The sequence below is a fragment of the Stigmatopora nigra genome, chromosome 19 (assembly GCF_051989575.1).
Source record: "Stigmatopora nigra isolate UIUO_SnigA chromosome 19, RoL_Snig_1.1, whole genome shotgun sequence".
Classification (NCBI taxonomy): Eukaryota; Metazoa; Chordata; class Actinopteri; order Syngnathiformes; family Syngnathidae; genus Stigmatopora; species Stigmatopora nigra.
The window spans coordinates 1,657,920-1,675,760 of NC_135526.1; the positions used below are offsets into that span (position 1 = coordinate 1,657,920).

Sequence of the window (17,841 nt, forward strand, 5' to 3'; positions counted from 1 at the left end):
CAGCCGTGTCAAACTCATCTTTTTAAATATTTAACTTGCTTGGCGGATTATTGATGTCGGCGCCAATTGGAATGGGGAGGGGCCAAGTTCATTCAATGGTAGGTAAACTAGGGCGGCTGCAATTACTTGACTGAATTCATTAGGACATTTTAGCTATTTTAATAGTCAATAAAATGTCAAAGACATTGCTAACCTCAAAAAGGAAGGTAAAATTATTGAAAAAAAATTGTCTCACACAGCTTTGTATTTTTGATTAAAAATAATAAACATGATAAATAAAGGTATTCACCTATTTTACATTATTTATTATAATATTTTTTTAATGTTATTATAGCCCTGTCCTACAGAAATGTTACAAAAAATGAAAGATAAAAAAGGTATTCATCTATTTTATATTTTGTATTATAATATTTTTTCTGGTATTATACCTCTGTCCTACAGAAATTTTATTAAAAAAAAGATAAACTGGTATTAATCTATTTTATATTATTTATTACAATAAAAAACTAATGTTATTATACCTCTGTCCTACAGAATATAAATAAAAGATAAAAATTCATCTATTTTATATTATTTATTACAATTTTTAAAAAAGAAATGTTATTATAGCTGTGTCCTACAGAAATTTTCCCAAATTTTTATTATAGCGAATGGAGGGATCTTTTTCCGGCCAATGAAAATGTCAGTTTGACATTGTTGACTTCAATTTCCCCATTGTCATTTATCAATTCTTTCATCGCCAAGCACAGAGGTCCAATCATCCTTCTGCTATGATTTCTACCGACTTTATCGCTCCTAGACGTCTAATCCATTTAAAGTGGCGGATGAATGCGACTTCCCATTCTGCCAACCCTCCCATTCCCGATAAATTGTATCAAGTAACGAGTTCACAAAAGGCCACTAGTATTTCAAACAGTAGACATGATATCAAAACTTTCATTTAGAAAGAAGGAAATATGACATAGGTATGATAACAAAGTCCATTTTCTCTCACTCCACTCAACTTTCCAATCCACGGCGGACACTTTTAGCCAGCCTAAGAATGTTCAAGTGCCGTAGAGTTGACAAGCCTGGCAGGTTACTCCTCGTCAGGCTCAATTGGAAGTGGAGACAGGCGCAACTTTTGAAGCCAATTACTTAAGTTTGCCCTATTTTCTTTTTAGCCTCCTCTCAAGAAAGGATTAAGAAAAAAAACGGTATCTTATCATATGATAATAACGTTTCACGGCCTGCGTCTTTTTACGTGCCAAGTCATCTTCACATCAAGCATTCTCTTTATTTTGGTGGTGAATTGTAATCCCACCCTCTTCATCTAAAAAAAAAAAAAGGGGGGGGGGGTCTGAAGTACTTGGAAAGATGCTTGAGCTGAATAGTCAGTTTCTGCAGCGCTCAAGTGTGCCAAGATAGAACGTTTACTCGGAGATTCTTTCAACTATTCTGTTAAGACTCTGGATGCTGGTGACAAATCAAATGCACGTCAGTGAGAGTGGGAGAGGACAGGGAGAGAGCCAATCATGCAAAACTATGGCCAGGCTGCCAAAAAAAGCAAAAAAAAAGCAAAAAAAGATTCATATCATGAGTTGAATAGCTATTTTTTTTAGGTGCATGAAAAAAAAGAGCCCAAGACGGCAAAATATCCACCAGGAAAAGAATCCAGTAACTACGCCAAGTGTTAAAAAGAGGTATGTAAATGCCAAATGACTAAACAAATAAATCTACTTATATAAAGATGCCCTCATTTTAGATATTTTGGATACAGATGTGTCAACTTTTTGGGTTTTATGACAAGTTGCAATTACATTTTTCTAATAGGGCTGTGCTCCAGATATATACTGTAAATATAGATATGTCTATATATATTAAAAAATGTGACTAAAATCTATCTAAAGTTATCAAGCAGTTCTTGGCTAAAACAAGCAATTGCCCATACATTTTCTAAGGGTTCAGTCCCACAATAAAAATGTTTTTCTACACTCCTAAAACACTACAAACTTTTCTTACTAGCACAAGTATTGTAAAGAAAGGGTTACAATGGCATATGAGCATGTTTGTCCTAGATAATGATGTTGTGGTTGACAGAATAGCAACACAAAAGATGTCCCAAAACTAAAGTATAGAAGCCAGCACTGAATAGAAGTCAATAGCACATTCAACATCAACTGCAGTATGGAACATCTATAAAATCTTCTTATGTTCCCTGAATAACTGTTAAGGTACTTTATTTTGTCCTCCAAATTCAAAAAAAATGATGCTACTTCACAAAAGGATGTGCAAATTATCATAAACATTTTTTTTGGCCGACAGTTCTATTGATAGTTATAATTTTTAGCATTTAAATGTATTGCATTTTTTTACTGTTGAGAGTTTACTGTTGAAGTCAGCTCTCAAAATTATATTCATGAGAGAGTTTAATATCAAAGAGAGAGTTTAATATCTAAGTACTGTTTAATATCCAAATACAGTTTAATATCCAAGTACAGTTTAATATCCAAGTACAGTTTAATATCCAAATACTGTTTAATATCCAAGTACTGATTAATATCCAAGTACTGTTTAATATCTAAGTACTTTTTAATATCCAAGTACTGTTTAATATCTAAGTACTGTTTAATATCTAAGTACTGTTTAATATCCAAGTATGTTTAATATCCAAGTACTATTTAATATTTAAGTACTGTTTAATATCATTAATATCATTAATAGTACATTTGATCGGCGACCCAACGTCCGGTCACGGAAATTTAGACATTTAGGAATAGTTGTTTTCTCATGGCATTTTTGTTGTTTTTGTTTGTTTTTTGTTTTTTTAATAGTCCTGACAAAGTATACATGGGGGTCCAGGTGTCGCCTGTCATAAAAGCCATTTGATAAGCTTTAATTGGACATGTCAAGCAGCTGGCACTGTCATACGCCGCAGGGGGAATGCCAATTGCTTGGAGATTTAATATATCATTTAATCTAGCACTGGACAAGATTTGACTGTCATACTGCGACACCCCAGACGTACTACAAGATGCATAAAGCATTCATGTTTAAAAGCGGAGATGAAATATTAGCGGGTTCCTGGTCAATAAGATTTAACAATATCTCAAATTCAGTTTTTTTTTTGCAACAAAAATTAGTTCTGGATTTTTTCCCGTCCATTATATCTATATATGTTGTTGTAGACCTCTAAAATTTGTATATTTACGATCTCACAGGAATGGAACATTTGAAAATCAAAAAACCTTTTAACCTCAAGATAGAAACATTTGGCCCAAAGTGTAATGTTCCGCTAAAAGGATGTTGGGTGTGTCAATGTGTTAGTAATTCATGCAATGACTGTAAAATAAAGTTTTTTAATTCACTCAATGCTTGAATGAGCAAGATCCTTAAGGCTCTGCCATAATGGATTGTTTTTCTGTTGCGTTTTAATCCTCTCAGTAGAAGCAGATTTTTTTTTTGTTTGGGTAGCCATTTATTGCGACATGCATATTTATACTTTGTGGTGTCGATCACAGTCAGAAAATGAGCATTCGAATAATTAAGTCTTTAAAAACACTTTTTTTTACAGAAGCTCCTATTTCAAGGATTTGTAAGAACATACTTCTAATCAATGTAAACATTATAACATATTTGGTACTGGCATGTATGAAGTAAATAAAATAATATCAACCAAAAAAACATGTCTTCCCTACGATATATCTAACACTATTTTTTATGCCCTATTTTTATTTATTTTTTTAATCCGATTGGATACACACTAGATGTCAAATCATCTCGACTCCTTTTGAATTTGCATGTCATTCTATTCGTAGTTTTTTCCCCCCAGATGGACAGTCTTGTAAAAACAAGCCATCTGGCATATCATGTTAGTTAATTTCCTCGTACATAACTCTGCTTATCGGAGGAAAGCGTATTTTTCCGATGGTTATGGAGAAAAAGGCCAAACGCTTGTCCTAATTACAGAAGCTCATGCACGCTACCTCTGGCTGTTTGTGCTGATACTGCTGCTACGACAACCCAAAAATAAATAGATACAAACAGAGATCTTTGCTCTGTTTAATTGTAACTTTTCACATAGCGATGTTGGAGTTATTCCAGGACAAAACAAACTGTGACTTTAGTTTTTAAATGGGAACCCAATTAAAAGTTTGTACAACATTTTGGGAGTTATATGCATGATCACGATATGGTAATCTTATGAATTATGCCTATGATGAAGTCAGATTTTAAACATGTTTAAGGCCTATTTTTGTTTTTTAGCTGACCCGTTCTTATTTTGACCTATTCTTGATCTTTGGAGGGGGAAACTGCGTTCTAACCGTTTATTTTTTAATTTTTTATTACTTATCTTTTATTAGGGAGATAATAAATGGATGAAAACCAGACAGTATTTAGATATTAAACTCTCTTTCATGAATATATTTGACATTAAACCAAAAGGCCGGCGACCAAAAGACCGGCGACCAAATGTCTAGGCGACCAAACGTCCAAGTACCTGGAAATCCTGTTGACCTCAAAACTACTAGAAATGGCACTTAAACCTGTTCTAACCAGATCTCCGTCTATCTATGCCACCAAATGTACACCAACAAAAACTATCAACTTTTACAATATACTTGTATTTTTCTGTAGTTGTTGTTGTCCCGGCAGCCATGAATACATGTTGCTAAGGGAAGCGGCTACCTGCACCGTAATGTATTTACTGTCTAATTTGTGTCTCGGTGAGAGGCCATATATCCTGTTTAGGGAGTGACACCTCTCCTCCTCCACTTTATGGCGCTGTGCAGGCATTTGATGAGGACGTGAACACGGCGCGCTGATGGATGAGCTTGTCAAGGTGGCACGCGCCACCATGCTCTCTTCCCCACGGAATGCACATAGCTAAAGAAACGCAGTCAACACTACAAGCATTACCTTAATCAAAACAGCTCCAATATTGCAAAGTGGAACTGGCCTATGTCAGGGATGGCAAACTCGGTCTAGGCTACATTTAAGACAGGTTTGCTTTTCATGGCCATTATTTTGGGCATCTATTTTTTGATAATCAGTAAATTTTCTAGACTAGAAATATTGTGGATCTCCAAATTTTACAAATATTTTATTTTTAAGCCTCATTGTTTCTTTTATCGTTTTAAAGGTGGGAAACAATAAATGTCATATTTGTTTAAAATTCTATTTGATGAACAAATAAAACATGTAAATGTTATCTAAAATCATAAAATTTAGTTCACAAAATATAAAATATTGTCCCATTTCTGGATTACAGAAATTTGGGCAACTTTATTCTAGCAAAAAACACTCGCATTCACGGGCCGCACAGGATGATACGGTGGCTCAAATACAGGCCCCGACCCCACAGTTTGATAACTTATTATCAAGTGTATGAGGTACTTTCATCATTTCTATGCCACTTAAAGATGTCTGACAAAGAAAGAAATTCAAATAATGCTGTTGTGACAGTTGCCTATGTACGTAAACAAGCTTCTATTTCTTATTTATCAAAAAAACGGCATTTTGTCGTTACCGCTGTTTGCCTTCACTTGTCGGTGTCAGTTGCCGTCTTTTGTGCCTCTTTAAGTCAAGAATTCAGTTCAGGAATAGGAGTGCGATTCCCTGAGGCAGAAGTTCCGAATGGCTGACAGGTATTTCAAAGTCTTCAATTTGTGCAAGTTCTAAAACAAATGTTGGCGCGGGGGAAAAGAAAAAACTCAAGATGTCTTACTTCAGGTTCTTTCAAACCTATTTTGGGGCTACTATTTTTGCTCTGGAATTCAAAGTTGGGAGAAAAAAGCCACAATAGAAGCCAGCAAACGCATTTCTTTTAACTATTTTTTTTTAACGGAGCAACAAATTATCGTTGACATTTAGTAACGTCAAAAGAGGATATTGTTTCTATATTGATATGCAAAATTAAATAAAAAAAAATACAATATCTACTGTTTCTTACCGTATTTGTACTATAGGTTACAACAAAATCCAATAAAAATACAATATCTACTGTTTTTAACTGTATTATACTGTATTTGTACTATAGGTTACAACAAAACCTAATAAAAAATACAATATTTACTGTTTTTTACTGTATTATACTGTATTTGTACTATAGATTACAACAAAATCAAACAGAAAATACAATATTTACTGTTTCCCACTTTTTTTTAAAGATAAAAAGACAATAATTAAAAGACTGCAGAAAAAAATCGAACTGGATTGTTATCAAAAGTATGGCAACAACATCATCAAACCTGGCAACCCTACATTACATTCATTTATTCATCCCAATAGAAATGAATCAGACGTCAATGGCAGCCAATATCTGGCGTATATATATATAAAAAAGATCAACACAACATGCTGTAACAATCTCCTACAATATTCCCAAAACGATTCAACAGCCGACTTTGTACAACTAGATTAGAAGTAGAAATATTCTGCCAAGGTCTTTGGTATTTTTCCGCTCGGTTGGCATCCATCATTGTTTTGGCTGTACCTGTTTCAACCCAGTCAATTACACGTGTACAGAATTGCTCCTCCAAAGCCGGGCCTTACTTATTTGCATACCAGGGTGTTGGATTGGACTCACTCCAACAGGAAAAGCGCCTGGCGAGTCATTTCACACCGTTATTAACAACTATACACGATAGAGTTCCTTCCAGTGAGGGGAATAATGCCATGTCTTTACTTTCCAGGTAGCTGGCTTTAGTAGTTGATCCCTGGCACTGCGGAATGATTGTTTTCTTCATTTCACTGTCTCCGAAAATACTTTTTGGGGTTTGTTTTTTTAGTTTTTGTTGAAAAAGCTTCTACTGAAACGGATACGCAAAAGAAAAAGTCGTCTGATTGGCTAGTTTTGTCATTGGTTGGTTTACTTTTGTAATATTAGTAGCAGAGATGGAAAATGTACCTCAATATATCTGTGAAATGAGCTTTTATAGTTTTCATTTAATTGTATTCCTTTAGAAAGATACCTTTTTACTATTAAAAGAGAAGTAGTTGCTTATAATTGTGCTTTAAAGAAACATTTGAAAACATTTGGAAGTGAAATCACTCAACTGTATGAGAAGTTTCATTATGGATAATGAAATGTGCATCTTTTCAATCATGCTAATATGACATTTTATAGAATAAGTGATTAGCTCTCGTAGTGGTGTTTTCCCAGGAAATTACTTTCCTGACAATTTCATTTTTATGCTTTCATTTGGTCTCACAATATTGTAAATTGATAACTTTATTGGCTTTTCTTTCCTAGTCGCATTTGGTAATGTCAAAAAACACTATAAAAATCGCTTGTGACCAAAAATACACACCCAAAAAAAAAAATGTCCGTATAAATTGGACATTTTTCCACAAGTATTGTTCTGCACACTCAACTGCCACACTGGATTTCTGAAAAAAAAATCCATTATTTAGACTAAAAACTGTGCTGTATGAATGACATTTTTGCCAATATTTATTTTATAGCTCATATTGCCTAGCCCTATTTCTATGAATCATAATTTAGATGACTCTGCACATCCAGGTTTTTTTAAATCAGCCCAAAAAAATGTTTGCAATCCAGTGTCCTTGAGGGCTGCTACGAACAACTGCAAGACTAGAAAGCCATCCTTTGTCAAGGGACCAGAAGTAAACAGCTGACCAAACAAGCCAGAGCAGAAACCCGAGTTAAGTGACTCACCCAAGGATCGCCGGAGAGGAGCCGGATGACCAATTATCAGGCCGCCAGCAGGGAAAGCTCGAAGGGAGGAAGGATTTGACGTCTGCAAATGATGTGACTTTCCCCCCTCGACAAGGCGACTCCACGCCGAATGGCTCTCGTGTCACGAATTTGCCATCTAGTCAGGAGACGGGTGTGTACCTTTAAAAAGGTTAGATCATGTTATTACAGCCAAGGAGGGTCGATGCTTCACACAGATAACATTACACATGACAGCCATACAAAATATGGATAATGAAGGGCCGTTCAAGTGGCAATGTTTGAGTCAAAGCGTTTTTCCTCTCGGAGAATTGTGAAAACAATATGGAGCGTTCATCTTTAAAGCAATGCATAATTAACATGGCATAGCAGATGGCTTTGTGTAACAAATACACCTGGAAAAGCTGTGCTTTTTTTGTTGATAAGGAACGTACACTAGGGGAAACTCACTGAGCTTTTCAACACGAAATATGTCTCAAGATTTAAAACCCTTTTTATATGCGGACCAGTTGCCAATAGTGGAAAATAGTCAGGCTCTTTAACAAAACAAATGGCTGAGTGTTTAGACCTACCATATGTATACATGTAAATCTATATATGTGTGTGTATGTATACACATATATACACATGTATACACATATAGATACACATAGATACTCATATAGATACACAGATTCTCATATAGATACACAGTTATACACAGATATACATATATACACACATACACAGATATACATATATACACACACAGACATACATATATACACACACACATATACACACATATACATATATACACACACAGACATACATATATACACACACAGACATACATATATACACACACATATACACACATACACACATATATACACAAATATACACATATATACACAGATATACACATGTGCGTACATGTATGCATATAAGTATATATAAATATATTTCAGCAACACGCTTATACATTTATTCATGTATTTATTTACTTATTACCCATCTATTTATGTCTAAAATGTCTTTTGCTGTGTCTGTATTCTCATCCTCTTGCTACGGTAACAACGAAATTTCCCAAATACGGGATGAATAAAGTTACCCAATTCAATCCAATCCAATAATAAACCCCAAATATATCTATACATATTCATTTTTACAATACACCTCACGATAAATGAACACTAAAGTGGGAAAAATTAGACAGACATTTTAGTACAACGCTCAAAAAAATGGTTTTAGCAATGAGTTGAAGAATATGTTTTTCAAATAACCTGTCAATTAATCACAGCACCCCCTATTTTACATATCAGGCGTCCAATCCGTTAGCCTTGGAGGGTTTTAACGATAATATTCATATGAATTCCGCAACTACAACGTGGCCCTTGACTTGGACACTCCCCTGCAATACGGTTTTGTGAAGAAAAACCCAATGGCGTTCTACTCCGAGAAGTGCTGCAGGGACTAAAAAGATACGGGACACTTAATGTAAGCAGCAACAGCAGCATTCTGTGCTGCCCTCTAGCAATTTCAAATCGATCAGTGCACTCACACAAGGTGGCACTTGGGCGGGGATGGGCGCAGCACCACTCAGTCCGGACCAGAGACAAGTCAATAAGCAGCTATTGAGAGAGCTAGTTGGTTTTTGTTTTTTTTTTCCAAGTGAGAGAAGCGGAAAAGAAAAAATAGCAGGCTGATGTGGAACAAAATTCCAGATACAGTGCTCATAAAACACCAGAGGAAGGTGTGTAAACATTTGAGAGGAGTTCAATAACCAATGGAAAATTCCATCCATTACACAGTACACTGTTTTGCTGTATACAGAAAATAGTCATGAAAGTTTTTTTGTGTGTTGGACAAGCTGTATTTATTTTTTTTGGAACTCATTTGGGTGTCATTGATGGTGCCAGACATTTAATCCATTTTCATTGGGAAGGACGAATGAGGAAACTGTCTAGTGTCGTCAATGGCAGGTAAACTAGGCCTTGGTGATTAAGTGACTTATCGATTGCTAAATAAATTGTCATCCATCTTAAGTCAACTAGTCGTTTTAGAGGCTTTGTTGACATTGTTTTGTGGGACATTTTTATTTTGTTTAAGATAACAAGGGGCAAGCATAAATATATTTTTTCCCCTTGAGTAATACAATGTAAAGGTTTTAATTTGAAAAGGGAGGCAAAAATAAAGGGGGTGGTTAACATTAACAAAGATAAAACAATCAATTAATACAAATAATATTACAATACACTTTTATGCAAAATGCAAATTAGTAACCCTCCATGGTTAAAAAGAATTAAAGCTGTTTTGAGAACAAGGGTGTCAGACTCGGTTTTTTAAATATAATTTTAGATTTTACGAAATGATTTTTGTACTAAAAACACAGAAAAAAATGATTAAAAAATGACAATTATTGATTGAAAAGGGGGAAAGTCAGGAAATTTAATATACATCTATACTCTTCATTTTAATTTGATCCTAAAACAGAAAGAAGGCACTCATGATTTACTTTCCCGGACCACACAAAATGATGCGGCGGGCCAGATTTCGCCCCCGGGCCACCACTTTGACACATGTGGTCTAGGTTAACTGACATCATGGTCCTTGAAGCCCTTAGAAAGTGGACAAAACAAAAATCTGAATATGTTTAGCTTAGCTTTGTGACAAAATGCATTGTCCCAATGGCAAAATCTACCCTAATTAGCCAATCCATTATTGAGACAGTCTGGCATTTTTGGCTCCATTCATTGCCGCAAAGTTTTGCAGCTTTCAAAACGGCATTGGGACTTTCTTTTATGCTCGCTGTCCCCAAAACCAAAATATCCTCGGAGCGGGAGAAAAACATTAAACAGAAAAAGGAACTCCTTCCCAGAAGAAAGCGTAGCGCGAGCAATTATTCCGTCACCTTGAGGCTTCTATGAAAGGTTGACAGATTGCGTAAGGCAGGTGATTAGTTCGGCTGTTTTGCCTGTGAACTCTGTGCTCAGAGACCTCTTATCGGCTTTAAAGGAGAGAAAACTAATATGCCCCTCAAAAGACCCTACCCAGCTTGCGCATCCGGTAAAGAAAAGGGAGGTGATGAAATTGGCCCTTTTGCCCAATGTCGGGGAAACCGTCTGCTACGGATGCTATTTAAATGACCGCTCGCTTACTTGGAGACTGGAATTTTCAGTGTACTTGGGTATATAGAAAAATAGTACTTGATTTTTTCTGATAAATTCTCCAACAAACATTTAATTTGAGCAGATTATCGTGACTAAGCCAATTTTCGAAAGATAAACTGACAAACATGTCTTGAAGTGCTTCTAAAATGGCGGACGAAAGTAAATCAGGAGTGCTGACTTTCTGTTTTAGGATCCAATTAAAATGAAGAGGATAGATGTATATTAAATTTCCTGATTTTCCCCCTTTTAAATCAATAATTGTCATTTTTTAATCATTTTTTTCTGTTTTTAGTACAAAAATCATTTTGTAAAATCTAAAAATCTATTAAACAAAGCTCAAATAAACAATATTTTAGATCTATAAAATTAACTGAACATGTAGAGCTTTTAATCCAGTTATTTTAATCCATTCATAAAAAAAAAAATCTAAATATTATAAAAAAAACTGAATAGTTTGGCCCACATAAAATCGAGTTGACGTTAATGCGGCCTGCGAACTACCCTTGACCTAGACTGGTCTTTTTTTTTTTAAATATACATTAATTTATAGGGAAAAACATGCAACGGAAGTAGGTGATTGATTTATTTTTACAGTCCATGTAAAATGCCAGATGTACTTTGAAAGCCTTTTGCTGTAATGAGAACGCTTTTTGCGGTTTTCTCTTGCCGGACTGCCGTTGTTGTTTACTTGAGCGTGACGTTTAAACACCTAACCACCACTAATGTATTCGCCACCTGCGCTTTGAAGCAATTGAAAAATGTCATGTTCATGAAATCCATTGACTAATACCTTTCAGCTATAGGAAAAAATGTAATGCATGAGATTAACCGATTTTTTTTAAATAATGACCTATCTGTCTTGAATGACGATGACGACGACGACGACGATTGTTTGGCGCTTCATCCGCCAGCCGTTGCCGAAGCATTGTGCAAAACACATCATTAAACAAATAATAGCTGCCTCTCATGGCTTTTTGTGTAAACATTGTCGGAATTCATTCCAAAGTCAATATCCTCACCTCGATAAATCACTGTCCAAATGGAGCCGGTGGCTGAATGCTACTTAACATTAATATAAACCAAGTACAACACCAATAAGATGAAGCGTTAGACTATCATAGATGGATTTGTTGTTTTGGGATGTTAAGAAAAAAGTCGCTAAACCCATTTAATTAGATAATGTAGAAGGAAATCATTGATTTGATAAAAATAGACATGAATATTTTCCCTTGTTTTATAAAATTCAATCAAAAATTGAAAAAGACTTACCAATTTCTACTCTTTTTCTTCATCCAAATCTGTCAATAAGTGACCTAAAAAACCTGAAAAATAAATGAATACAATAAGGCATTTTCAAGACTTAAAAAATGAGAATATACATTAAAAATTGCCATTTTCCACTTTGTTTTACAGCAAAGAAATATAGAGAAGCAATTTTGAGCCCAACACTGTCTAGCAACTGTTTATTAAATATCAAAATAGATGGATTTGTTTGCTAATAGCCAAATCAATTAATCATGAACGCCCTTGTTTACCTGCCATTGACGTCTCGAAATGTCCAATCCATTTCGAAAGGTCATACACACAAGTCCATTAATTATATAAATTAGCCTACACAACAGCCCTTGTAAAAAAATCCTTGACAAAACGTGTTAAATAGAAAAAATACTACAAATAAAGCCTCATGTTAGAATTCATCACCCTTCAGTGAAGTTGCTATGTAGGAAGAAGCATTGCTTTGCATATTTATGCACACAAAAAAAGAAGGAATGCGGTAACAAGAAAAGACTTTTTCCGTGCAATCTACAATGTTAAACAACTCAGCAGATAAGCAAAAAAAAAGACAAAAAACATGGAATGGTGGAGTAATTTATCAGCACAGCAACCACCGTGCAGGCTTTTCCCAAACAGAGCTCCCAGATGCGCCATTTATTCGACGTAGAGAGAGCAGATGTAGCTTGAAGGAGCATTGCTATTTCAAAGTATTTAATTGGAGACTGCGTTTCAAGACAGCCGGGCCTGCCGCTGGTTTCATTCTAATTGTCAGTAGCGATGCACTTAATGAAGCAAAAGGGGGGAAGGAGGATGCTTGTGGTGTGGGGGGGAAGCGTGAGTGACCACGTTTCCAAGGCAACAGGCGGCAGCGCTAGCCAAGTCGTGTTTTCATCTAAAAGGGAAAAGGCTACGGGAGAGCAGTGTTTCCCCGCTGGGCTTCCTCAAGCTCCACAAGAAACACCTACACTGTACACTAATCATTAGATTTGTTCAAATGTTACATGGATGGAAAAATTGACGGGGACCTTTTTGTTGGAGTGGGGGGCCGGAAAAATGTGGAAGTTTTTCGGGGAATACCTGCAGTGCATTCAAAAGGATGTACTAACACTAAGTTTTGGGCCCAGGGGGCTACATTGACTTTAGAAATTTGATAGATGGGCCAGGGTGAGCATAAGATAAGATACATATAAAAAAGTGCATCCGTTAACAGTACATATGAAATATAAAGGGAAAAAAAGGACTAAAGTATTAGATATAAGATAGAGGGGGTGTAAAACATGAAAAATAAATAAGAGTGGACAGAGCTACTGGCACTGGCTTCCGTGTGAAGGCGCCATCTTGGAAAAAAACATTGGCGGGCCGGATTAAAAAGCCGAAAGGGCCGTATGTGGCCCACAAGCCGTAGTTTGCCCATGTCTGCACTAACCATTTACAATATAATACCTGGAGTTGTCAAAACAAATCAAATCAAAGTCAATTTGGTGGTGCTTCTTTTCCCAGTTAAAAACAAAACATAAATAAGTAATATAATAATATAAAAAGTCACATCCTGGCAAGGTAAACTCTAGAATATTGCACAAGATATTGTTATCCAATAATAATAAAAGTTATCCAATCCAATCCAATATTGCACATTGTTGTTGTGGCTGCAGAAAGTGAAATGTTATACTGGCAAATTAAAAGATAAGTGATATTTATCAAGTAATATAATAGTCAAAAGGATACACTAACAGTTTGCAATACATTTCTCAGAGCTGTCAAATCACATCAAAACAAAATCAGTTTGGTGCTGCTTCTTTTCCCAGTTAAAAAAAACATAAATAGGTCATATAATAATATAAAAAGTCACATTCTGGCATGATAGATTCTAGAATCTTGCACCATCTTAGGTATTGCACATTGTTATTGTGGATACAGGAAGTGCACTGTGAGATGTTGTACAGGCAAATTAACAGATAAGTGATATTTATAGAGTACTATAATGTTATTTTTTGACACATAATGATTGGGAAAGGTACTACATACCATATGAGAGGGGATCCGTAAAAATTGGCTCAGTGGGGAGAGGATTTCTTCAGTAGAAAACAAGATTACAGCATTTCACCTTCCTTCTGCAGACTTCCATGTGTAATCAATTGATTGCATCCAGGTGCTGTTTGTTTCAGTAGGATGCTCATTGGTTGAAAATGTTTGGCAGGAAGAAAAATTCAGGACCTGCATTGGGCGTACAGGAACTGATCTGGGGAAGTGATGTCATAATGCTTTGGGGGCGATTCTGAAGGATTTTAAACCTTGCAAACTTTAATACTTTAGCACTTCATGCAATTGGTCTGCAGCAATGTAGTTTTTAATATTTTTGATTGCAAGAATTGTGATTTTATTAATGCAATTGTAAATATTCTCTGGTTATTAAACTGCAGAAATGTTATTTTAAGTAGATTTAGTACTTCCAGACAGTCATTTTGGCTCCTCTGACCTTAAATCTAATAACATTAATACATGGGAGAGTACATTTAAGAGCAAATTGTAGTTTTAATCTAACAACTGACATTTGATTTTAGCAAATTACTGCTGGGATTCTAAAAAATAAATAAATAATGCAATTAAATGATAAATGTGCAGACTTTTTTGTACTGCAATTGGAGTTGGAAATAAAACGCTTAACCCATGATAAACTTCATATCTAGGAGTAGATCATGCCAGCATAGAGCACAAGACTCCATGATCCCATGAGCTGTAAAACTTTAGAAGGCAGGAAGCTGTAGAGTTATGAGCTGGAGCTATTGACCGGATTTAGCATCTTTAATTTATCATCGTCATCTCCTCTTTATCGGTTTGTCGATGATCACGTGATCCCGGGGTCGGCCACCGTACGACACTCGAGGATACTTCTCTGAATATTAAAACACTCCCATGAGTCAAAAAGCAGATAATAACCATAATACTACGACAGCACATCCCTCATGTAAGAGGGTCTTCCAAAAGAACATTGACACATTAATAATGGATGGAAAGAACGCAGGCACGACACAGCTATTCTGAGAAGCCTACTTTTCTCCTACAGTTGAAACTCCCAACAGCAAATACATGCCCGCCATGTCATCATCGACATTAAACGAGATAAAAAAAGGCGGAAAAACGACCGCCATGAACAACCGGTGACTTCATAAAAAAGATGCATTTTTCTCCAAATATTGCTTGCTCAACTGGGGTGACGTGATGTGACCTCTCTGGTTTCTTCCTATTGATATTGGGTCACTTTTTTAGTTTTTTGAAGTCATTGTGGGTTAAGGAAATATAGACAGAATTATTCTATTTCTGAGTGGATTGATTTTCCTTTCACATTAGTAAATGGTGTCAAAGTGGTGGCCCGGGGGCCAAATCTGGCCTGCCACATCATTTTGTGCGGCCCGAGAAAAGTAAATTATTATTGCCGACTTTTTGTTTTAGGATCAAATTAAAATGAAGAGTATAGATGCATATTAAATTTCCTGATTTTCCCCATTTTAAATCAATAATTATCATTTTTAATGCATTTTTTCAGTTTTTAGTTAAAAAAATAGTGTAAAATCTAAAAATATCTTTAAAAAAAAGCTCAAATAAACATTGTTTTAGATCTATAAAAAAACAGAATAAGCAGGGCTTTTAATCTAGTTCTTTTAATCCATTTATCAAAAAATATTATATCTAAAACGGTCCAGCCCAAATGAAACTGAGTTGACGCCAATGCGGCTCCTGAAATGACCCGAGTCTGACACCCTTGCATTAGTGCAAAATCGAAATCTTATGCCTGGCTGATCATGTTTACATATATATAAATATATTGATTAGGTTCCCTCCGCCCGCTATAAAACAAGGTTGGTGGAGATAAGAAGTACTTGCTTTGTAGACCCTATTACCTGAAAGCAACAGAGACTAATTAGAACTGAACTCTAGTACATTGCTGATACTTTTCTTAATTGCATCCATAAGTCCAGAGTCGGAAATGTCCGGATGAGTCGTTTTGAGAGATTCTCCCTCCACTCACCGCACTTTTTTCTTCGGTTAGGAAAGAGGAAAATATTGATTTTGAGCTTTTATAGGGCACTCGTTTAACTCGTTGCACGCCGTTGATGGCGCTAGACGGCCAATCCATTTGGACAGGGGGGGGGGGGCCAATAAACCCTGCTGTTCCCAGTCTGAATAGAAAGGACGATCCTGTAAAATAATATCAAAATATAAAAATGTTATCTTTCATTGGTTGATGCACATCAAAGTGGCGGCGCGGGGGCCAAAAGAGTATAGATGTATATTACATTTCCTGATTTTCCCCCTTTTTAATCAATAATTGTCATTTTTTAATCATTTTTTTCAGTTTTTCATTCAAAAATCATTTTGTAAAATCTACAAATATATGAAAAAAGCTAAAATAAACAGTGTTAGATCTATAAAACTGAATATTCAGGGCTTTTAATCCAGTTTTTAATCCATTTATAAAAAACAAATCTAAATATTATATCTAAAATGGTCCGTCCTACCTGAAATCAAGTTGATTAATGTATTCTTACAGCTTTTAGTAGACAAATGCATATATATATATGTATATAATATATGTTCACCAAAATGTAATTATGAGTCTTAATATCATCAGTGTTAATACCGGATAGTCAAAGGCACTTTTATGCATTCATAAAACTTACCAGAAGGCTCATTCTTAGCTAATGAACGGTTTGCACCGTTGTAATTTCATCTGATATGTGATCCAACGACTTTAGTAGGTACACAGCAAAATTCTGTGTTAAGCTTTGTGTAAAGGATATTTGCAAAAGATAATCTTGCTTGTGCTCCGTAACAGCCGCTCACTGTCTCCCTCCCAAGCTCTGCGTGTCCAAGACAAGATTTGCTGTTGCTGCGTAAAGGAATGATTCACAATGGAAACAAGCTTCTACTCCAATAAATAACTCCAATTCCGTCGTCTCCCTGTGGTTTTAATCTTGAATAAATGATGAGTTAATGTCTGCCATTAACACATTAGGGAAAAAAACACTTTTTAGAATAAGAAAAACACACAATTTGACAATAGACATGCAAATGATTCCAATTGGGGATTTCAGCACCATAGACAGCGCCAGACGTCTTTGCCATTTTGACAAGTAGGATTGATTTCCCGGACTGAATCTATATGATCTGAGATGATTAAAGGTGTACTGAAATATCACAATCTAAACACTAAATGATGACAATAAAGGAGATTAGCCTAACTGATAGGAGACAGAGCGATCATTTTTTATTTGGCTGCTAGTGGAAGGAGCCAAGACAAAGGCTGAGATAACGCGCTAAACAAGATGGATGAGCTCAGAGGCTCGGAAACATCACAGCGGGGTGACGTGAAATATTGCATCCTAACAGAGATATGTACTACACCGATGCTGACGAGGATCCAGTCCCAAAACAATAACAATTTTAATAATCGGTGGAGAAATGAGCTACTTATGACTTGGTTTTAATGTAAATGCATTCATTGATTTGCCTCTACTAACATGGCAGCCCCGAGGCCATTTTGGTCGAGGGGATGAAAGGTCTTTTGGTGCTTCTGCTGGGAATGGAAATGAGATTATCACTAATAGACGTACAATCCATGGATGTCAGCCCTCCCACTTCAAATGGATTGGACTTCTAATGGCAGCAAACTTCTTCCCTTAGGCAAAATACAACCTCGAATGTTCCATCTAGTCTATTGCGCATATTTTAAAAACA

At 35.7% G+C, this 17,841-nt stretch overlaps 1 protein-coding gene across 1 annotated transcript in view; it reads right to left on the reverse strand.

Moving 5' to 3' along the window:
- Nucleotides 1–12,104: 12,104 nt before the first annotated feature.
- pcdh1a (protocadherin 1a) overlaps nt 12,105–17,841 on the reverse strand; it is a 68,462-nt gene continuing 62,725 nt past the window's right edge. Inside the window, exon 6 of the transcript XR_013329822.1 lies at nt 12,105–12,152. The gene's annotated coding sequence lies outside the window, so the exon portion shown is untranslated. The remainder of the gene's footprint in view (nt 12,153–17,841) is intronic.